Source organism: Manis pentadactyla, chromosome 5, assembly GCF_030020395.1.
Source record: "Manis pentadactyla isolate mManPen7 chromosome 5, mManPen7.hap1, whole genome shotgun sequence".
NCBI classification, from domain to species: domain Eukaryota; kingdom Metazoa; phylum Chordata; class Mammalia; order Pholidota; family Manidae; genus Manis; species Manis pentadactyla.
In genome coordinates, this window is record NC_080023.1 from 49,050,986 (window position 1) to 49,075,385 (window position 24,400).

The following is a 24,400-nucleotide window of genomic DNA, read 5'->3' on the forward strand; positions in this document are numbered from 1 at the left end:
TTCACCTCCAGATACTAATGCTTCCTGAAGTCCAAGGGTGTGTGATCTTTAAAGAATTTATAAAACAATAACATGTAAAGACAATTTGATTCAAGGTTATTTCAAAGTTAACTCTGATAGTCTTTAGGTAATTAAAAATGAGAACCTATATCTGAATTAATGAGGAGAATTAAGGTAATTACATAAATAATTTTAAAACAACATTGCAGGACTAGGTTACATATACAACACAAAAGTATTTTCCTTAAACAGGAAAATCAAGCTTTTTTTCCACGTCAAGTTATTTATTTCAGATTTTCTTTTCTCACTTCTTCACTTGAAATAGATAATTTGATAGGGGGAACAACAATAAGTAGAATACATTTAGTACAGGAAAAATATTAATTGCTTGAAAATGCAAAGTGAGGGAAGAAATCAATTGTGAGTAAACAGCACAGACTGAATCCTCTTGACCTTGTCAGATGCTTTATGGGAGAGACCCTTCAATCAGAAATGTGTTGATGCTAAATTATCACAGGATTTGATCTATCTTCTAATAATTGAAAACTCCCACTCCTGGAAAAGAACCAGTTTTCTGAACAGCCAGTAATTTTTCAGAGTGGAAATTTAGTACTGAAAAGATTGCACACTTATCCACTAAGATTTGTATTTATATTTTATGGCCCATCACATTTGACATTAGGCTCTGATTGTAAGTAGCCATATTGTGGTTTGAGAAGCACTGTTTTGTGGTGTGCTACCGCAATTCTTAAACATGCCACAGACAGTTTATTACGTTTAGTATCATTCATCTAAATATCAGAGTATGTGAAAAACGAAAGCAAAAACAAAGATAAATGTCATTAACAGCAACATCAGGGTTGACTCTCAGTTGCCTACATCTTGCCTATAAAGAAGATGCTAACATCAGGTGTTTTTCTGTAGGCATATAAAATAAACTGGACAATAATTAAAATTTCTATTCAAATTTTCCACTTGATTTTCTATGTACAATACACTTAGTGTCATTTTATTGTTAAAAATTTCACATCTTTAGATTATTTTTAAATAGTAAAAGCATCTAAAGCAAATCTCAAATTGATGATTCATGGGAATATATAATGAAATGATCTAAGATGATTTTGTTGGATATTAAAAGTAACTAGTCTAGAGATTCCTAGGAAATGTAAAATGACTTTTATTTGAAGTTCTAATTGCTATGATACATCATTAATAGCTCTTTTCTACTAAGGTTATATAACAACTATAAGAGGAAAATGAGAGACTACATGTCAAGGATGAAGCCACTTTATCAAAAAAAAGAAAAAAGAGAAATATTAAGTTCCATCCTGGAATTAAAAGGAGACATAGAACAGTACTAGCTTCTATTCATTTAAACACACAAGAGAAGTTTGTAAAAACCAGTTGTGTCTATGTAGAAAACTTGGTTAACTTACACACTCTTAGAATTCATTCCATAGACTAATTTGAGCATTACTAGTCACTAGGATTGTACAGGATGCTAAAAACACGATGATGAATATGACAAGGCTTCTTGCCTCAAGGAACTTAGTGTGGGAGGCAGATGCATTTGAAAAGTTCTGCCATATATGACAAAGGGATAAAAGTTAGAGGCTTCAAGTGTGTGCTATGGGAAACTGTGGTGACCCTCAGGAAGTGACTTCTCACTCAAATTTGAATAATCCTAAAGCAATTTAAAGCAGGTAGGTGGAGGAGAAGAAAAAATGGTGTCATGAGAAGTGAGGCAGAAATGTCCTACCACATATAATATGAAAATACAGTAAATACAACTAATCCTGAAAGAGCGATCAGAAAGAATATTCTGACAGATTGCCTACATCTGGGGAAAAGAGAGGACCTCACAGAAAAGGGTAAAGTAGCAAAGACACAATCCGGTGAGACCCAAACCTCCCCCCATCCTAGCTCACAGGTAGAAGGAAGAGAAACGGAGCAGGGAGGGAGTAGAAGCCAGGCCTGCTGCACACTCAGCCCTGGGGATCTGCTCCATGAGTATGAACCCACATTACACGGTGCTCTAGAGATTAGTGGGGTTGGAAAGCAAAGACAAGCAGAATACTCAGAGAGACTGAGATTCCAGCTACTTGTGAAGAGCAGGTTTCCACAACCGGCCGCTCTGAGACAAAAGAAAGGTGGGCACTTTGAAAGACTTCCCAGTAGCAAGAGGGGCACTACAGGAGCAAGGATTACACAGAGCTTGCTGCTTAGGAGAAAGAACAGGTGTACAAAATCATCCAGGCACATTCAGCCCAGCAAATTGGGAACTTTCAGGAGATTTAGAAGATCCATTCCCCTGACTGGTGACAGGTGGCTAGTCCCCCACTGTGATACACAGCCTGACACTCCTTCCTCCCAGACGGCACCAGTTCACAAACCTGCTACCCCCTCCATTGAGCCAGGCCAGCTGGCAGGCAGCTCAGCCTATGGCAGCTACAAGGATATAATGCAGAGGTTCCTCCCTTTGTGCTTGTCACCCTGGCCCTGGCAGTGGAGGTAGGCACTGCAGGCAGGTAGCAGGAAACAGCTTTTTCCTTCCAGCAGGCACCAGCAACACTTGCCTGCAATGGTGGGTGCCATCACTCCAGGAGCTGGGCAGCTCCAGAGAGTAGAGCTTATGGGCACTAGAAAGGGCCACCTACACAAAGTTATTATTTCACAGTAATCATTAGAAATATGAAATAACAAAAGAACCTGCTACAAACCAAAATCCTTCAAACATCGGAAAGAGGGCTAAGTGAAATTGAAATAACCAATCTTTCTGATAAAGATTTCAAAATAAAAATCATAAACATGCTCATAGAGCTACAGAAAAATATTCAAGATCTCAGGGAGGCCTTCAAGAAACAGAAACTTTGGAAAATATGATATCTAAAATGAAACACACAGTAGAGAGATTTAAAAGCAGATTAGATGAGGTAGAGGAGATGATAAATGAAATAGAAATTAGAGAAAAGGAATACAAAGAAACTGAGGCACAAAAAGAAAAGAGGATCTCTAGGAGTGAAAGATTAATAAGAGAACTCTGTGACCAATCTAAATGGGACAATATTTGCATTATATGGTACCAGAAGAAGAAGAGAGAGAAAAAGGGATAGAAAGTCTCTGTGGATAAAATTGCAATATTTCCAGAATCTCTAGCCTGGCTTTAGTGCATCTGCATATCAATAGGTGTTTCTAATGGGTGGAGAGAAGTAGTCTACCTCCATATCAATAGGTATTTCAAAGGGGTGGAGATAGTCCATCTACATATCAATAGGTAATTACAAGGGAGTGCAAGGGGTTATATGGACTGGAGAGGGTGGGTGGAGCTCTCTTCTGCTGCAGTCTGGTCAAGAAAGGGATAGGACAACTGCTTGTAAGAAATAAATTGGTTTCTTAAACTTCATTTCTCCCTATCACTGATTTCAGTTTCAAAAGTTATTTTGTCCCAGGATTTTCCCCCCAGACTTACTCTTTGAGGAAATATTTGCTCTTTGAATCTCTTTGAGGAAATAATTGCTGAAAATTTCCCAATCTGTGGAAGGAAATAGTCTCTCAGGTCATGGAAATGCATAGATCTCCCAACACAAGGGACCCAAGGAAGACAACATCAAGACATATAATAATTAAAATGGCAAAGATGAAAGACAAAGACAGAGTATTAAGAGGAGCCAGAGAGAGAAAAAAGATCACCTACAAAGGCATATTCATCAGGCCATCATGAGACTTCTCAGAAGAAACCTCACAGGCCAGAAGGGAGTGGCATGATATTAATGCAATGAAACAGAAGGGTCTCAAAGCAAGTATACTCTACTCAGCAAGATTATCATTTAAATTTGAATCAGGGTTTAAACAATTTCCAGATAAGCAAAAGTAGAGGGAATTCACCTCCCACAAACCATCTCAATATTTTAGAGGGACCACTTTAGATGGTAGTGCTCTTAAGGCTAAATAGCTGTCAACAGAGAAAATAAAACCACAGTAAAGGAAGAAGACTAACTACTAATCAAATGCAAATTAAATCAACTACCCACAAAATCAGTTAAGGGATACACAAAGAATATAGAATATGACACCTAATATATAAAAAGTGAAGGAGGTAGAAAAAGAAGGGTGAAAAAAAAGAACCTTTAAATTTTGTTTGAAATAGTATACTAAGGGAGTTAAGTTAGACAGTTAGATAGTAAAGAAACTACCCTTGAACCTTTGGTAACCACAAATCTAAAGCCTGCAATGTCAGTAAGTACATAGCTATAGATAATCAACCTAAATGTAAATGGACAGAATGCACCAATCAAAAGACATAGAATTACAGAGGGATAAAAAACAAGACCCATCTATATTCTGCCTACAAGAGATTCACTTTAAACCTGAAGGCATATACAGACAAAAGGGAAGGGATGGAAAAAGAGATTTAATTCAAATAATAGGTAGAAAAAAGCAAGAGTTGCAGTACTTGTATCAGACAAAATAGACTTCAAAACAAAGAAAGTAACAAGAGACATAGAAGAACATTACATAATGATAAAGGAGTCACTCCAACAAGGAGATATAACCATTATAAATATCTATGCACCCAACACAGGAGCACCTACATATGTGAAATAAATACTAACAGAATTAAAGGGAGAAATAGAGTGCAGTGCATTCATCTTAGGAGACTTCAACACATCACTCACTCCAAAGGACAGATCAGTGACACAGAAAATAAGTAAGGACACAGAGGCACTGAACAACACATTAGAACAGATGGACCTAACAGACATCTACCGAACACTCCACCCAAAAGTAGCAGGATACACCTTCTCAAGTACACATGGAACATTTTCCAGAATAGATCATGTAGTAGGCCAGAAAAAGAGCCTCAGTAAATTCAAAAGGATTGAAATTGTACCAACCAGCTTCTCAGACCACAAAGGTATGAAACTAGAAATAAATTAGATGAATAAAACAAAAAATCCCACAAGCACATGGAGGATTAACAACATGCTCCTAAATAATCAATGGATCAATGACCAAATAAAAACAGACATCAAGCAATATATGGAGACAAATGAAAACAACAACTCAACACCCCAAAACCTGTGGGATGCAGGGATGGCAGTTCTAAGAGGGAAGTATATTGTAATACAGGCCTACCTCAAGAAAGAATAACAATCCAAAATGAACAGTTTAAATTCACAATTAATGAGACTGGAAAAAGAAAAACAAATGAGGACCAAAGTCAGTAGAAGGAGGGACATAATAAAGATCAGATCATAAATAAATAAAATTGAGAAGAATAAAATAACAGAAAGAATCAATGAAATCAGGAGCTGGTTCTTTGAGAAAATCAACAGAATAGATAAACCCCTAGCCAAATTTATAAAGAATAAAAAACAGTATACACACACACAAACAGAATCAGAAATGAGAAAGGAAAAATCACTACAGACTCCACAGAAATACAAAGAATTATTAGAGAATACTATGCACACATAATGTAGGGGGGTGTCTGGGAAGGCATTCTAGCATAGAGAAGACAAGTAGTAACTCTATAGCATCTTGCTATGCTGATGGACAGTGACTGCAATTGGGTGTGTGTAAGGGACTTAATAACATAGGTGAATGTTCTCATGTGAAACCTTCATAAGATTGTATATCAATGATACCTTAATAAAAAAAAGAATGACATAAAAAAAGGCAGGAAGGTGGAATAACCTTATTTGCTCTACACATAGCCTAAGAACTTCAAAGGATTGACTTAGAAATGAGTGGTGGTAACTTTCTTTTTAAGTCAAATGCTGACTTAAAAAAAGTAATGTGTAAAACAATGCTTTGGATCCATGAAGAGAAAATGAAATTGCTGTGGGGAGCTGCTTTCAAAACTAATAAAAGCAGTGGAACCATATAGACACTCAGGAAAGTCTGCTCTTTCGCTCAAAATATATGATGTCTACTTGATGCAGCAAAATCTCCTGCTGTCTTCCCTGGCAAATTCTATATATTTTCTTCATCTGAAACTATTCAGACAAATACCTGTAATTTCAGTTCAGTGTATACTTCCAGACAACCTGATACTTTCTTACTGCAAGATGTGTTAGAATGCCAAACTCTTAGCAGAGGAAAGGACAGTTTGGGGGTAGAGACAGACTTGGACTTGAAAGACTTATTTGGGAATAATTTTGCAAACTTCCCAAATGATGCTTTCTCAACATCTTGAGACACTCACAAAATAGGGCTATTAATTAATTTACAGGATTTTGAGAGGATTAAATGAGGGAATATTTACTCTGTAACACAGTGTAACCCAAATAAATATCTGTTTCCTCTTTTTCCATTAAGTTTTGTAAGCACACTTTGGACTAATTAAGTCATTTTAATTTCAGCCTAATTGTTTTCGTTTATTCAGTCATCCATTATTTAAAGTGAGTTAAATAATGCATTGAACTGGAGTAAAAATACCTTTCACTAACTAGACCTGTAAGCCACTGTAAATCCCTCTATTTGCAATTGAGTATAGTTGACCCCTGACCAACACAGGTTTGAAATGTATGGGTCCACTTATACACGATTTCAATAAATATATCAGAATAATTCTTTGAGATCTGCAACAATTTGAAAAAATATTTTCTTTTCTCTAGGTTTATTGTAAGAATACAATATATAATACATACAACATATAAAATATGAGTTAATCTAATGTTTATGTTATCAGTAAGGTTTTCAGTCAACAGTAGGCTATTAGTAGTCAGTTAAATTTTGGGGAAGTCAAAAGTTATACGTGAATTCTCAACTGCACAAAGTGTCTGTGTCCCTAATTCACATGTTGTTGGGACAACTATATACTCATTTGGAAAATAAACATGTTAAACCTGATGATCCTTGGTATCATTTCTTGACCAAAAATAATGATTCTCTTATAAAATGATATGGCAATTAAGTATTAAGTAAAAATTAACAATTAATTAATTAATATGGCACATTAAGTATTAAGTACCCAAAATATCAATGAGTGGTAAAAGGCCTAAAGTATTCATAATAAGAGAAGCTCCACAGTCTAGAATGAAATATGTATGGAAATACCTCAAGATCTAAGTGATGGCATAACACATAGAATAAATGCAAACAAAAATAGGTCTTTTCAAAGGCAGCATTCTATGAAGGATTACACTGACCTAATTTTAAATACTACAAACAGAATTCTTCCTGTTAATAATCAGGTAGAGTTAGGACTGACTGAAAAATTACGAATGTCCAATTAAATTTAAAGTTCAGATAAACAACATTTTAAAAAACATAATGTCTAATGCAGTATTTGGGGCATACTTAAACTAAAAAGTATGTTTTTATCTGAAATTCAGATTTAACTGGACATCCTGTGTTTTTTATTTTATATAGCAACTGTAATAGACTAACCAAATAAGTTATCTATATTTAATGATACATTAAACATTTTTTAAACCAAGATTTAATTAAGGTTAAATTAAGATTTAATTGAGTAACTCTGGCCCAGGTAACTTACTTCACCATTCATTAACTCATTATGTCAGAAATGTCTCAGAGGTTAAGTCCTGTGCTAGGCATTGGGTAGTCAGTCTTCAACAAATATAAGAGCATACCTGTAGGAACTTCACATAGATAAATGGCGTAGAGATAAATGCCACACATTAAAAATGATTTTTAGTGGTTCTTGATGTGCCTCCAGTTACCCTTTCTCTTTACTAAGAAACTAGTGATTAATATTAACCTTCATGGATAAGACAAAAAAGTATGCTTACCTGAAATTCTCCAATGGTTTTATAAATTTTAAATATGTTCCAAAACAACGTAACACATGAAAAAGCATTAATTACAAAAGACATAACATCTTAAATCTCAGGGAACTTTAGAGACAGGTTTGTCTAGTAATTATGGTAATCGCTCTGTCACAGTCTGTCTTCACTTCTGTGTAACCCACTGTGTTCTGATCCAGCCACACTCCAGGACTTCTACTTGTCTCCTGGCCTTTATTATTGATTACAGATTGTTCCTAACCTCTACTTACTGACTCTAAGAACCACAACTTTGTACTAAAATAAAACACAAAGAAACTACCTCTGTCACTGCAGCCACTTTCTCTGTTTTTATGTCTATGGTGGACATGTTCTTTCTGTATAACAACAATTCTCTATCACTGTGGCTTAGGGAAAGTCTTCATATCCCTTTGGCAGGAACAGCCACTACTTAATTGTAATGAATTCTGGAAATCGAGTTAGCCTGTGCATGGTATTATGACATTTCATGCAAAACACCCCTCACCATTTCTCTCACCCGTATTGTCCTTCCCAACCCTCCCCTAAAAAGGTAACTCAGGATATTTAATAACTGTACAACTAAGGTTCTGTGAGTTACAATGCCACAAACATAGACCATGCCCATCATCAAATAGTCCCAAATCAATTTAAAAATTCTGTCTATGTTGATAACCTTGACTGTGCCCATTTTTAAAGAAATAATAATACTATTAATTCATATTAAAGAACACGTCTCAAATCAAAACTACTAGAACACATATGATTATGTGTTTAAAAGGAAAAAAGTTATTGTTCCATCAATTTTTCAACCATTTGGAAAAATATGGTAATAAAAAATAATCAATTTTAATTCTTTTTCTGCTTACATATTGCCTGTGGTAGTGAGGTAAAAAAGAAAAATGAAATTAGCTGGGAAGGAAGAGACTAAACTTCTGACTCTAAATAAGAATAAGACAAGAATTATCTCACTTTCTTGGTTTCAGTTTCTCCATTTTTTAAATAGAGGACAGGCATGGCATGGGACAGTAAAGGAGCAGCTTACTATATATGCTCTAGATTTTTCAACTAAGCCTAAATTCCATACATTCAGTGATAAAGGTCCAGACTTATAAAAAGAAAATTCCCTTCTTGGGAGTGTGTGTTTGTGTGTGTGTGTGTGTGTGTGTGTGTGTTTAATCTATCTCCGGTGCAATTCAAATGCTATTCAAATGAATTAATAAGTATCTACTGAAGGTTAAATGCATGCAAAATATTAGCCTATGCATAGCATACTTTCTCATTATTAACACAAAATAAAATGTACCCAGTTTTCTTATTCAGCTCTCTGGAAAGCCATACCTTTCCCCACCTTTAGAAATGTTCTATTATTATTGTACAGGCACCGGCAAGACAATGATCCATCAAAGAATATTTCAGTGGCAGGAGAATGGAGCCTAGATGGTCTCCTTTACAGAGGAGCCCAGAAATTGTTATGGCTCCAGCCCTTCCACTGAAACACCCACAAATGACAGAATTTGCCACTTTTTAAACTTACCACTATCACTTCTCTAACATGCTCCTCTTGGAATAGCATTTATACAGACCATAATTCTTAATCATTCTTGATTTTAGATCAATTAAAACAGTGAAGATGGTAGGGAGGAGTCATACATCCTTGTGGTTATGGAACTGGATAAAATAAGCTGAAATAGCAGGTATTTTTCCTAGTCTCATAAGCACATGCAGTCTCATTTTCATTTCTGTTTGCATGATTCCCTCACCTTGATTGTCTCTGGCTCCCTGTTTCTTGTTTCTGGAGCGCGCAGATCCTCATGTCAATCAATTACTCATTTCACACATCTTGATGCTTTGGCTCCCACTTCTTGTCTGACCACCCTCTGCTAACCACCTGCTGCAGTGAAATAAATACGGATTTCTGTCTTTACCTGCTGTAGGTTCCAAGTACTTTAATATTTCACACTTGCTCTCCTTCCCAAGTACCCTTCTTCAACATCCCAAATGATCAATCATTTCTGATATTGGTTATAAATGTGTCAACACTCTTTTTAAAGTGTTACATTTTCATTGCACTCACTGTGGTCAGAAGTAATTCCTCAGTATCCGGCATTGAAATTGCCTGTTTCAAAAACCTCTGCTACTCTACCCACACATCTGGGGCAATAGAGATAATTGCTGGATGTCTGCTGATCTTGTCCTTTGTGCTTCTCACATATCAAGAGCAAGGCCACTTTTTCCTCATTAGTGCAGCCAGCACCTGTCCACACATTGTGATTTTAAAGGCTGTGGGCAGATCTTACTGCTTCTCCAACAATCTTTTCCTGTGCTTATAATTCCTTTAATTGGGAGAAAGGCTGTCATAGGAGAAAAAAATTAATGGTTGATATGAGATCATTTCCTAAGAAGGATTCAAAAATTGAGAGGAACTAGAAAACACAAGGACACTCAGCAACATGAACTTGAAAAAAGGGAGGAATATAAATGTGAAGATGTTTCTTAAAAGGACTCTTTTGTAAAGGAGAAATTGAGAGCAATGAGAAAAAAATGCTCTTCCATTTTTATGTTTGCTTTCTGCATACCCCATATTGCTTTGTCTGACCATTGCCTCCACTCCCAAAAATTACTCCTTAAACAGAATTTAAATGTTTCAAAGCCATAGGGACCCTGTGTCAGTTGTTTTTATGTGTAGATTTTTTGCTATACTTGGAAACTTTTTTTCACCAGAGATGACCTACATTACTTTTCAGGTCCCTTCCAAAGCCTAGAATATATGAACTTTTCCAGGCAATTTACACCGGCATTTAGAAGAGATAACTGAATAACATTATGTCAAATGTCTTCAAATTGAAAAATGTATCAAAGTTCATATCAAATTTCCCATTTTTCTGAGCTTTTGTTTAAGTATGAATATATATCACATTATCAGATTTCACAAAAATGTATTTACAAATAAAAACAATTATATTATGTATGAGAAAATAAATGTAAATATGTAATTGGGGCATATATTTACCCCAGTGTCAATTAACTGAATATTACTAAGTAATAGTTGACACAAATAAATGTTCAGAATTATAGCAACAGCATTTCCAGTTATGATATATCTTTCAACAAAAACAGAGGCAAAGCAACTTCAAAGGAAGCCAGTGAATCATAAAAATAGATTGAATAGTTGGTAACACACTGGATGACTCTTGAGTACCAAATGTCTATCTACTACACTAAACAGACAACAGAATAAACAGTAAAGGTCAGATGAAAGCTGAGATAAATTTGGAAAGCATACTTCATTTGAAAGCAAAAAGAACTATTTTATCAAGATAAATAATATAAATTTTAATCATGGATAAATTTTCTCTTCTCAGCACTGGAGAAATAATGAAATTCTTTACAGGTTTTGATGAGTGGCACTTATATGTAACAGTCTTCCTAGCCAGAAACAGTAATCCTAGAGTGTTATATCTGAGATTTCGCTAAGCCCCAAAAGCTGTATTATATATCCATGATGTATATACCTGACAATATTGGTGATTAATTCCATATTGTAATGGTTATTTCAACTACTAAATGTGCAAACACATTTTAAACACTCTTTAAGGCAATGCATCTCTCTGTTTTACCAGAATAAAGCAATAACATATTTGTATCTTTTCAACAATTAAAAAAATCTTACATATGTTACACTAAGCTTCAAGTGAGTTAGGTTTTAATCAAGCCTTTTTGATTTATGTGTTTTATTAATCTAGTTGAAATCAAATAACCAATTATTGAGGGCAGAATCAATACAGACACTGCATTAGTGTTCTTGTATTTAGTTTGAAATGAGGCTAAGAAAACTGCAGATACTAAAAGTAAAAACTGAATAGAAGTGAGATTTTGAGAATCACTAGTAAGCAATGTGTTTTTTCATTGACATTTAAGTTCTCCCTATGCCCTTAACCACACGTTTATGATTAGTACCTGGTAATAAGTCTTTCTTTTATTATCCTAAATTGTTTGTCATCTCTTTCTACTTAGGACTCTGACTGATCCATCTCCCAAAACAGAAGCCTTTTTTGGGAGCTCTTTCCTAGTATCTCATAAATTCTTCATTTTAGCACCAGAAAACCAACCCAGGAAAAAAATTATGTAGGTTAAAGACCCTCAAATACAATCAGAAAAGCTTCTTGGTGTAAAGAAGGAAAATATAGCATGTATTCAGGAATATATGATGATATATCAGTAAATTATCCTAATAAATATTTCTCAAAATAATATTTCAATAAAATATCAATATAAATGTATAGCAGGTTTAATTCAGGCTTTATAAACATTGTAAGTATTTTTTAGTTTGAACATGATTTTATCTAAAGGAAACAAGTTGTTAAAGCTCATGTCTTTGAAATAGAAGGGTCTGAAATGATGAAAATTTGCTAGCTTGTCTTTAGTAAACTGAAAATATTATCATGCTTAAGGTTCAGTACTACATTTTTGGTGAGCATATTTCAAAGCTAATTTTCATTGCAGCAAAAAATTATACTTTGTATGTAAAAGTATTTTTCCTTTTTTAAATATGGGCAGCCAAAAACAGCCAACATCATTGAGTTGGAATGAATATTTTTACAAATAATATAATTAAGAATAATTAGGATAACTTACCTGCATGGTGACAGAACTTTGACAAGAACTCTAGTCTCCAAATCTAGATTCTGTTCTTCTATATCACATAATTCCTCTTATGATTTATGATGCTACCATTCTTTTCTTTTTTTTTTGCATTCTACTCTAGTAAGAAACATTAGCAGTTTAGTTGGACAACTGGCTACTCTTAAAACATAACTCTAATAAACATAGTTGGCTTTTAGATGGACTTTTGCCAGAAATATGTGTCCAAACATGACTATCTTTACAAACAATTATGACAATTATACAAATGTAGCTTTAGTTTACTGAGCTATCTCCTTTCAAAATAAAAGAGTTATTTTTTTTCTCCCTAACATTTGCTGAGAAAACCTATTTATCCTGGCATCAGATGCCCTCTATTATCTTGATCTTGCTTTTCGTATATAATCTCCCACTCCCCCCAAAAAATAAAACAGAAATTTACTTCAACATATAATATGATTTTCACTTTTCTATCATTTGTCGTCCTCTTTACTCTGTCAGAAATATTATTTTGCTGACATTTTTGGTGGTCAAAATAAAATTTTCCTTCAAACTCAGTTTAAATATTACTTTCACTAAGTATACTTCCTGATTACCTCGGTCAAGAGTACTATCTCTCTCATCTCTGTTCTTACAGTTCTTCTGTTATAGTACTTACATACATTAATCTTTTATGTCTTTGCACTGCTAATGGGTATATACATGGCCTAATCTCCATGTTACTAAAAATGTACCAATGATCACAAAGATAAGAAGAACTCTGTGCTCCAGCAGGGATGAGTGTAGGTAAAAAATAAAAATATAAGTTAGGAACAAAAAATGTGAGACCTCATTGTCAAGATAAGGGACAACACCTTACTTCAGTAAACAGTAGAGAGATAAAAACCAAATGGCTCTTTATTTTTAAATGAGTAAAATATCTTTAAACTAAAGATTCAGAGACCATTTCATACCAGAGACCATTTTGGATTCTTCATGTTGTTTTCCTTAATAGTTGGCTCATAGTGGTCACTCATACTGTAAGGCTGAATTTAATATATGGACAGACATATTGTTTACAAAGCAATTCATTGGAAAGGACTACTGAATCAAAAATAATGACACTTAATGAATCTGAATATTTGCTACTGAACAACTCAATTGCTGTATTTTTCCAACAATAAGAACACATTTCCAACTATTTCTAAAATGCTCCTGAGATTCTGATATGAATATTTTCTCATTCCCTCTGCCAGGATGCATTGCAATCATTCCATCTTTTCACTGGAATAGAATGTTTTTAGGCTATTCATAAAGAATACCATAACATCGGATTAATTATACTTGACAAAACATAGAACACAAGTCACTTATAAGCATTGACTTTCCCAAACATCACTATAAACTTGTGTAATATCATGCAGATTTTACAGATTGTATTTAAGATCTATTTTTCAACACCTAACATGTGTATCTGGATCACTGCACCCAATATTGCATCACAAATATTTGAGCAGAACTGAGTAGCTATATTCCAGCTATACCCAGATGACATTTTCTATAATGCAAAGAAGGATGACATCTGCTCCCTTTCTTATTCATTTTCATAAGAACATCCCACTTCTTTTTTTTTTATAAACCATCAATACATATTCTAAAAGTGGATACATCCTTCAGATGTAAACCCAAGAGTTCACAGACTGAAAGATCTGCTTCCACACCTGTGTCTTTTTGGCAGAAAGATGCTTCATGTGGATAAAAAGAAGACAGAGTGGGAGCCAGAAACAGTCATATGATATGTTTTGGCAGCTTTTCTACACACAGTATTTTTATTTTTAATCTCTAGGGATAATTCACAGAGAAAAAAATCTCCTAATGTGTTGTTGAAATATGTATTATATTGACAGCCAAAATGAAAACTCACTCAGTTTTCTTAAATATTGTAAAAGATATACTCACTTCAAGATGTTATGGCATGTTAAACTATGAAGAAGGAAACATATATTACATGTTAATATTAAAGTATTTTTCACTGATCCTCAGCTGTAGCAAGCACCAGATCTCAAAAACACCATCTCTAATGACTACTGAGGTACATGGGATAGGCTTAAGTCAAGGGGAAAAGAAGTATAATTGTATGTATTTGAAGAGGTTCATACTCTTACTTATATATCTTTTCAACTAATGTTTGTGTTACATAACTCAGAAGTAAAGAGATGTATTAAAAATCTATTACACCTAATTTCCCCCTCTCCAAGCTCCCCACTTCCTTCTCCTCCCTCTATGGACTTCAATCTTTACTGAGCACTATGTACCAGACCCATGCTCAGTGAAGCAATTTCAAGGTAGAATAAAATTTATGATTAAATATAGGAAATTGAGACTATTAAGGTAGGCTTAAAAAATGGTGGGGTCAAGTAGAGTCAACGTGATTACATTCACCCAGTTTAAAAGAATAACACTTACCCTGCCTTGGCCTCTAGATTCTGCACATTACCTTGTCTTCCAGGGTCACCAATGGCATGACTTTCCTTATCTAGAGATGGATTTGGTGATAATTTCATAGACTTTTCTTACAGAATGCTTACTTTTACCTTTTGTTTTTTTATATATAATACATAAAATGTTCGCATTGAGGTTATTTTTCTTATCACTTAAAACAGGACATGTCAGCCTAAGCTGTGCTTTTTGGCAAGATTTTGAGAACAGCTTTCTTCTCCATCACAGACCTCTCCGTGATTGCGGCGGCCTGTGAGTCAACAGGAACCAAGAACAAACAAGGTGTTAAGCTGACTGTTTGGAACCTTTTAGGAAGGGTGTTTCTGAGTTGGATGCATACATTGTGTGGGACTAGTTGCCGCTGCTTCCCCTTTCTTTAGATAATCCCTCCCCAACACTCCCCACACCTGGCACCCTTCCTGTATATTGTTTGAGCTTTTGTGTTGATAGAAAAATACGGATAAAAAAATATTTTTAAAGACTTGAGGTTTGACAGGGTCATACTTACCACTCCTCTTTAGTTCTGAACCAAATAAAGACAAAAGCATCAATTGAAAGAGAAAGAAATGTCAGCTTCATGCCTGACAGCGTGGTTACAGACCGCACCTCAGTGTGCGAGCTGCATGTGCTGTTCCACAAGTCTAGCGCTTGAACAGATCATCAGACGAAGTGTTGGGCTTTTCTGAGAAGGTTTATCTACCAAGGTCACCAACTCACACTGACTCAGAATAAATGGGAGAGAACTTGGGCGGAGATCTCTTTCATTTGGTGCTGAAATTTTCTCTGTCCACTTGAGAAATTTAGACCAATGGCTGACATTTATGAATGAATTAGTTCACTCAGACTCAAAATGGAGGTGGAAGAGGAGTGAGCAAAACACCAAGGGAAACTTCAAACCAGAGAAATGGGAAAGAATCACTCAACTAAACCTACCAGCAAAAACTATGTACATTTCTTTCAAAAAGCACCTCTTGTGCGATCCCATGAAATCTGTGACCACCATGTTGCCGACCTCTATGACCCCAGCAAATTCCACATTTCTTTGCACTGCCCAGGTTTCAGTCTTCCTTTCCTTATCACGGGAATCCCGAGGGCCGTGATCACCAGGAGGAACCAAAATAGTTATGTTGTGTTACAATGCATATATCACGTTTGTTACACCGTAAACGAAGAGAGAGTAATTTTCTGCCCTAGTAGACCTTACTTTTTCATTCACCACATAATAGATTAATAATAAATAAATATTAAGGACAACAGAGTTTTCTTTTTCTACTAATTAGCCCACTCAAAAGCTAGTATTTCCCCACCAAATCCCCAGCATGGGATTTTTCTCAAAAAGGAGATCCATGTATCCTTTGGTAGGGGAAAGGGGAGAATAATGTGCTAAATAATTTTATTATTTCCATGACTATGCAGGTGCAAAAACAGCATTAAGAGGAGAACCCTAGATACAGAAGCTTATATCAATAATTAAAATAGAAATCCCTTATAGTAACCTAACAAAAACCAAACAAATATAGGAATCTGAGAACGAAAGAAACCCCTGTGGAGCTCTAGAAATAAATACTTTAAGTTTGGAAAAGATAGTCTAATATTTGTGAATCATTAGAAATCAGAAGAAGTAGGAATCTAATTTAAGTGAACCTTCCATTGTTAGTTTTTATTAATAAAATGATGATGGTAAAATAAGGACCACATTTGTATAAAGCATGTACAATGAATTCTGTTTATATGCCAAGGTTAATTATCTTAGCACATATTCAAATATATACATATAGGATTTTTTTGTGTTTTTTTCTCTAGTTTTTATTGAAGCCTTAGTAAAAATTCAGGAAGTAGAAATGATATGAGGTAGGCAAATATGACTATGTAGGGCTCCGTATCTATTGTGGACAGAATTGCATCCCCCTAAAATTTATCTGTTAAATGTGACTGTATTTTGAGGTTGGTCCCTGAAAGAGGTAATTAAATTAAAATGAGGTGATTGGGGTGGACCCTAATCCAGTGTGGCTGGCATTCTTATAAGAAGAGGCTATTAGGACACACAAAGAGGAAAGACCGACAAAGGACATGTATCAAGAAGGTGGCTATCTGTAAACCAAGGAGAGAGGCCACAGAGAAAACCAGACCTGAAGACACCATGATTTTGGGCTTCTAACCTCCAGAACAGTGAGAAAATAAACTTCTGTTGCTTAAACCAGTCAGTATGTGGTGTTTTTTGCAGTCCTAGCAAACTAATATATCATCATTCATTCATTGGAACTTCTTGTTTGATCAGCCAAAAAAGCCAATTCAAGACTATAGGGAGCTTGGTTTCAGGATTGCTAGATACCTAAACAGAAATCAAAGATGATATAGGACATTAATAAGAAAGTACACCTTTCCAAATCATTAATTTTAATACTTTAAATTCATTTATTTAAAAATAACAATTTCTAAGTTTAAAGTACTTCACATGCCTTGATCACATACTCTGAACACGACTTCAGAGATATTTGAGAGAATTAAATTCTCCATTAAATAGTAGTACCCATACTAACAAAACCAATTATTTCTGATAAAACAATTGAAGTATTTAAAAGCTTAATTTAATGAGCTAGCATTTGAAATTACTCCACGAAGCAGATATTACTTTATTTTCCCTTTAGCTCTATTTAAAAATATGCAGTTGATATTGCAATATGATATTCACATCATCAGCCTTAGTATGTTTTCTCTATGCTTTCTGTATGTCATATTTGTCAATGTGTAATACTTCATTTAACTCTTTCTTACACTATTTAAATTTTCTTAACATAAACCTAGCCCTATAAGAATGAGGCAGAATACAGTCAGTTCAAACCTACTCCCCATTCATTCCAAGATTGACTTTGGCACATTTTCCATCACAGTTCCTATTATCATGGGATCTCAGAACTGCATCAGTCAAATAATTAAGGTTACCTAAATTGTGAAGGTTTTATGCAATTAGATATACAGCAGACATTGCATATATACTATCTTATAAACTTTAAAATGGAAATGGAAATAAAAATTCATTCATTTTTTTTATAATACAGAATATTAAAAAGAATAAAAAATTAAATCCATACTCCCACCACAGAGACAATATTATTTTGGAATTTTTAATTTCAGGTCAAGATTGTTTGATATGCCCATACTGCCTTCATAATTTTATACATTGTTTTCTTTCATTACTTTTATATTTTGGGTGTTTTCCTATATACTGTATTTGCACTAAGTTCCAATAGGTATGTTCAAGTGCTGACATTAAAAATAAAATCTTTGGGCAAATGATTAAAGATGATGGCGTGAGATGAGAGACAGAGGCTTCCTCCTAAAACTGGATACAATTAGAAAATTTAATTGGCACGACTAATCCTGAGAGAACAACAGGAAAGAGGATGGCATCAGACTGCACACACCTGGAGAAAAGAGCAGACCTCACCGAACAGGGTAACGCACCAGAGCTGTGGCTCTGCAGGACCCGAGACCCTCCCCAACCCCAGCTCACCAGCAAGAGGAAGACAAACGGAGCAGGGAGGGAGTGGAAGGCTTGGGACTGCTGAATACCTACCTCCAGAGATCTCTGCTGGGAGCACAAACCTACATTTCATGGTGCTTTCATGAGACTCACATGACTACTGGGTTGGAAAGTTAATACAGGCAGAGTTCCTGGGGACACTGGGATACCGGCTGCTTGTGGAAATCAGGGATCCATATCTGGCTGCTTTGGGACAAAAACTTATACCTGTGTGACCAGCCCACTGGCACAGGCAGTGGAGACAGGCACAGTAGCCAGGAGGCAGGAAAACAGCTCTTTCCTACCCCCAGGCACCAGTACCACTCCCCTGCAACCCCGGACATTGCTTCAGGGGCTCAGCAGCTTCAGAATAGAGCATCTGGACACTAGAGGGCGCCCTATACAAACATGAAACGCCAAAGGAACCTTGTCCAGAGTAAAACTGTTAATACAACTCCCTAGAAAGATTTAAATGATATAGACCTCGTGACTCTTCCTGAAAGGGAGTTCTAAATAAAAATCATCAACATTGTAATGGCGGTATGGAAAGACATCCAAGAACTCAGGAATGAATTCAGGTCAGAGATCCAATCATTAAGGAACATGATGGAGGGTATTAAAAGCAGGTTGGATACGGTGGAGGCGACAATAAATGAAATAGAAACTAGAGAAGAGGAATACAAAGAAGCTGAGGCACAGAGAGAAAAAAGGATCTCTAAAAATGAAAGAATATTGAGATAACTGTGTGACCAATCCAAGTGGAACAATATTCTCATTATAGGGATATGAAAGAAGAAGAGAGAGAGAAAGGGATAGAAAGTGTCCTTGAGGAGGTAGTTGCTAAAAACTTCCCCAATCTGGGGAAGGAGATAGTCTCTCAGGCCATGGAAATTCACAGATCCCCAAACACAAGGGACCCAAGGAAGACAACACCAAGATACATAGTAATTAAAATGGGAAAGATCAAGGATAAGGACAGACTGTTAAAGGCAGCCAGAGGCAGAAATAAGATGACATACAAAGGAAAGCCCATCAGAATAACAACAGACATCTCAGCAGAAACCTTAAAGACCAGAAGGGAGTGGCATGATGTATTTAATGCCATGAAGCAGAAGGGCCTGGAACCAAGATTACTTTATCTGGCAAGATTATCATTTAAATTTGAAGGAGGGATTAAACAATTTCCAGATAAGCAAAAGCTGAGAGAGTTTACCTCCCACAAACCATCTCTGCAGTCTATTTTGGAGGGACTGCTATAGATGGAAGTGTTCCTAGGGTTGGATAGCTGTCAACAGAGGTAGTAAAATCAAGGTAGGGAGGGTGGAGCAGCTGATTGCGAATGCAGCACTCCAGTTTGAAGAAGATAGATGCATCCCTATATTTATCGCTGCACTGTTTACAATAGCCAAGATATGGAAGCAACCTAAATGTCCATCAGTAGATGAATGGATAACGAAGATGTGGTACATATACACAATGGAATATTACACAGCCATAAGAAAAAAACAGATCCTACCATTTGCATCAACATGGATGGAGTTAGAGGGTATTATGCTCAGTGAAATAAGCCAAGCGGAGAAGGACAAGTATCAAATGATATCACTCATCTGTGGAGTATAAGAACAAAGGAAAACTGAAGGTACAAAACAGCAGCAGAATCACAGAACCCAAGAATGGACTAATAGTTACCAAAGGGAAAGGGACTGGGGAGGATGGGTGGGAAGGGAGGGATAAGGGCGGGGAAAAAGAAAGGGGGCATTACGATTAGTATGTATAGTGTGTGTGGGGCACGGGGAGGGCTGTGCAACCCAGAGAAGACAAGTAGTGATTTTACAGCATCTTATTATGCAGATGGACAGTGACTGTGACGGGGTATGTGTGGGGGACTTGGTGGAGGCGGGAACCTAGTAAACATAATGTTCTTTCTGTAATTGTAGATTAATGGTACCAAAAAAAAATATTAAATTGACTATCCCCAAAGTCAATCAAGGGATAGACAAAAAGTACAGAATTTGATACCTAATATATAAAGAATGAAGGAGGAAGAAAAAGGAGAAGAAATAGAAAAGAACCTTTAGATTGTGTTTTTAACAGCATACTAAGTGAGTTAAGTTAGACTCTTAGATAGTAAGGAAAGTAACCTGGAACCTTTGGTAACCATGAATCTAAAGCCTGAAATGGCAATAAGTACATACCTATCGATAATCACCCTCAATGTAAATGGACTGAATGCACCATTCAAAAGACATAGAGTCACTGAATGGATAAAAAAAACAAGACCCATCTATATGCTGCTTACAAGAGACTGACCTCAAACCTAAAGACATGCACAGACTAAAAGTCAAGGGTTAGAAAAAGATATTTCATGCAAACAATATGGAGAAAACAGCAGGTGTTGCAGTACTAGTATCAGACAAAATAGACTTCAAAACAAAGAAAGTAAAAAAGATAAAGAAGGACATTGCATAATAATAAAGGGCTCAGCCCAACAAGGGGATATAATCATTCTAAATATATATGCACCCAATACAGGAGCACCAGCATATGTGAAACAAATACTAACAGAACTAAAGGAGGAAATAAGACTGCAATGCATTCATTTTAGGAGACTTCAACACACCATTCACTCCAAAGGACAGATCCACCAGAAAGAAAATAAGTAAGGACACAGAGGCACTGAACAACACACTAGAACAGATGGACCTAACAGACATCTATAGAACTCTACACCCAAAAGCAACAGGATACACATTCTTCTCAAGTGCACATGGAACATTCTCCAGAATAGACCACATACTAGGCCACAAAAAGAGCCTCAGTAAATTCAAAAAGATTGAAATTCGACCAACCAACTTTACAGACCACAAAGGTATAAAACTAGAAATAAATTGTACAAAGAAAGCAAAAAGGCTCACAAACACATGGAGGCTTGACAACACGCTTCTGAATAGTCAATGCATCAACGACCAAATTAAAATGGAGATCCAGCAATATATGGAAATAAATGACAACAACAACACAAAGCCCCAAATTCTGTGGGACACAGCGAAAGCAGTCTTAAGAGCAAAGTATACAGCAATCCAGGCATACTTAAAGAAGGAAGAACAAACCCAAATGAATAGTCTAATGTCACAATTATCAAAATTGGAAAAAGAAGAACAAATGAGGCCTAAAGTCAGCAGAAGGAGGGACATAATAAAGACCAGAGAAGAAATAAACAAAATTGAGAAGAATAAAACAATAGAAAAAAATCAATGAAACCAAGAGCTGTTTCTTTGAGAAAATAAACAAAATAGATAAACCTCTAGCCAGACTTATTAAGAGAAAAAGAGAATCAACACTCATCAACAGAATCAGAAATGAGAAAGGAAACATCACGATGCACCCAACGGAAATACAAAGAATTATTAGAGAGCACTATGAAAACCTATATGCTAAGAAGCTGGAAAACCTAGAAGAAATGGACAACTTCCTAGAAAAATACAACCTTCCAAAACTGACCAAGGAAGAAACACAAAATCTAAACAAACCAATTACCAGCAAAGAAATTGAAGCGGTAATCAAAAAACTACCAAAGAACAAAACCCCCGGGCCAGATGGATTTACCTCGGAATTTTATCAGACATACAGGGAAGACATAATACCCATTCTCCTTAAAGTTTTCCAAAAAATAGAAGAGGAGGGAATACTCCCAAACTCATTCTATGAAGCCAACATCACCCTAATACCAAAACCAGGCAAAGACCCCAACAAAAAATAAAACTACAGACCAATATCCCTGATGAACGTAGATGCAAAAATACTAAATAAAATATTAGCAAACTGAATTCAAAAATATATCAAAAGGATCATACACCACGACCATGTGGGATTCATCCCAGGGATGCTAAAAACTCTCAACAAAATGGGTATAGAGGGCAAGTACGTCAACATAATAAAGGCCATATATGATAAAACCACAGCCAACATTATACTGAACAGCGAGAAGCTGAAAGCTTTTCTTCTGAGATCGGGAACAAGACTGGGATGCCCACTCTCCCCACTGTTATTTAACATAGTACTGGAGGTCCTAGCCACGGCACTTAGACAAAACAAAGAAATACAAGGAATCCAGATTGGTAAAGAATAAGTTTAACTGTCCCTATTTGCAGATGACATGATATTGTACATAAAAAACCCTAAAGACTCCACTCCAAAACTACTAGAAATGATATCGGAATACAGCAAAGTTTCAGGATACAAAATTAACACACAGAAATCTGTGGCTTTCCTATACGCTAACAATGAACTAATAGAAAGAGAAATCAGGAAAACAATTCCATTCACAATAGCATCAAAAATAATAAAATACCTAGGAATAAACCTAACCAAAGAAGTGAAAGACCTATATCCTGAAAACTATAAGACACTCTTAAGAGAAATTAAAGAGGACACTAACAAATGGAAACTCATCCCATGCTCTTGGCTAGGAAGAATTAATATTGTCAAAATGGCCATCCTGCCCAAAGCAATATACAGATTTGATGCAATCCCTATCAAATTATCAACAACATTCTTCAACGAACTACAACAAATAGTTCAAAAATTCATATGGAAACACCAAAGACCCTGAATAGCCAAAGCAATCCTGAGAAAGAAGAATAAAGTGGTGGGGATCTCACTCCCCAACTTCAAGCTCTACTACAAAGCCATAGTAATCAAGATAATTTGGTACTGGCACAAGAACAGAGCCACAGACCAATGGATCAGATTAGAGACTCCAGACATTAACCGAAACATATATGGTCAATTAATATTTGATAAAGGAGCCATGGACATACAATGGGGAAATGACAGTCTCTTCAACAGCTGGTTTTGGCAAAACTGGGCAGTTACATATAACAGAATGAAACTGGATCATTGTCTAACCCCATACACAAAAGTAAATTTGAAATGGATCAAAGACCTGAATGTAAGTCATGAAACCATAAAACTCTTGGAGGAAAACATAGGCAAAAGTCTCCTGGTCATAAAAATGAGTGACTTCTTCATGAACATATCTCCCTGGGCAAGGGAAACAAAAGCAAAAATAAGCATGTGGAACAATATCAAGTTGAAAAGCTTCTGTTCCACAAAGGACACCACCAAGAGAACAAATGGTACCCTACAGTATGGGAGAATATATTCGTAAATGACAGATCTGATAAAGGCTTGACATCCAAAATATATAAAGAGCTCACGCACTTCAACAAACAAAAATCAAATAATCCAATTAAAAAATGGGCAGAGGAGCTCAACAGACAGTTCTCCAGAGAAGAAATTCAGATGGCCAACAGACACATGAAAAGATGATCCACATCACTAGTTATCAGAGAAATGCAAATTAAAACCACAATGATTTATCACCTCACACCAGTAAGGATCGCCACCATCCAAAAGACAAACAACAACAAATGTTGGCGAGGTTGTGGAGAAAGGGAAACCTCCTACACTACTGGTGGGAATGTAAATTAGTTCAACCATTGTGGAAAGCAATATGAAGGTTCCTCAAAATGCTCAAAATAGACTTACCATTTGACCCAGGAATTCCACTTCTAGGAATTTACCCTAAGGATGCAGCACTCCAGTTTGAAAAAGACAGATGCACCCCTATGTTTATCGCTGCACTATTTACAATAGCCAAGAAATAGAAGCAACCTAAGTGTCCATCAGTAGATTAATGGATAAAGAAGATGTGGTACATATACACAATGGAATATTATTCAGCCACAAGAAGAAAACAAATCCTACAATTTGCAACAACATGAATGGAGCTAGAGGGTATTATGCTCAGTGAAATAAGCCAAGCAGAGAAAGCCAAATACCAAATGATTTCACTCATCTGTGGAGTATAAGAACAAAGGAAAAACTGAAGGAACAAAACAGCAGCAGAATCACAGAACCCAAGAATGGACTAACAGTTACTAAAGGGAAAGAGACTGGGGAGAATGGGAGAGTAGGGAGGGAT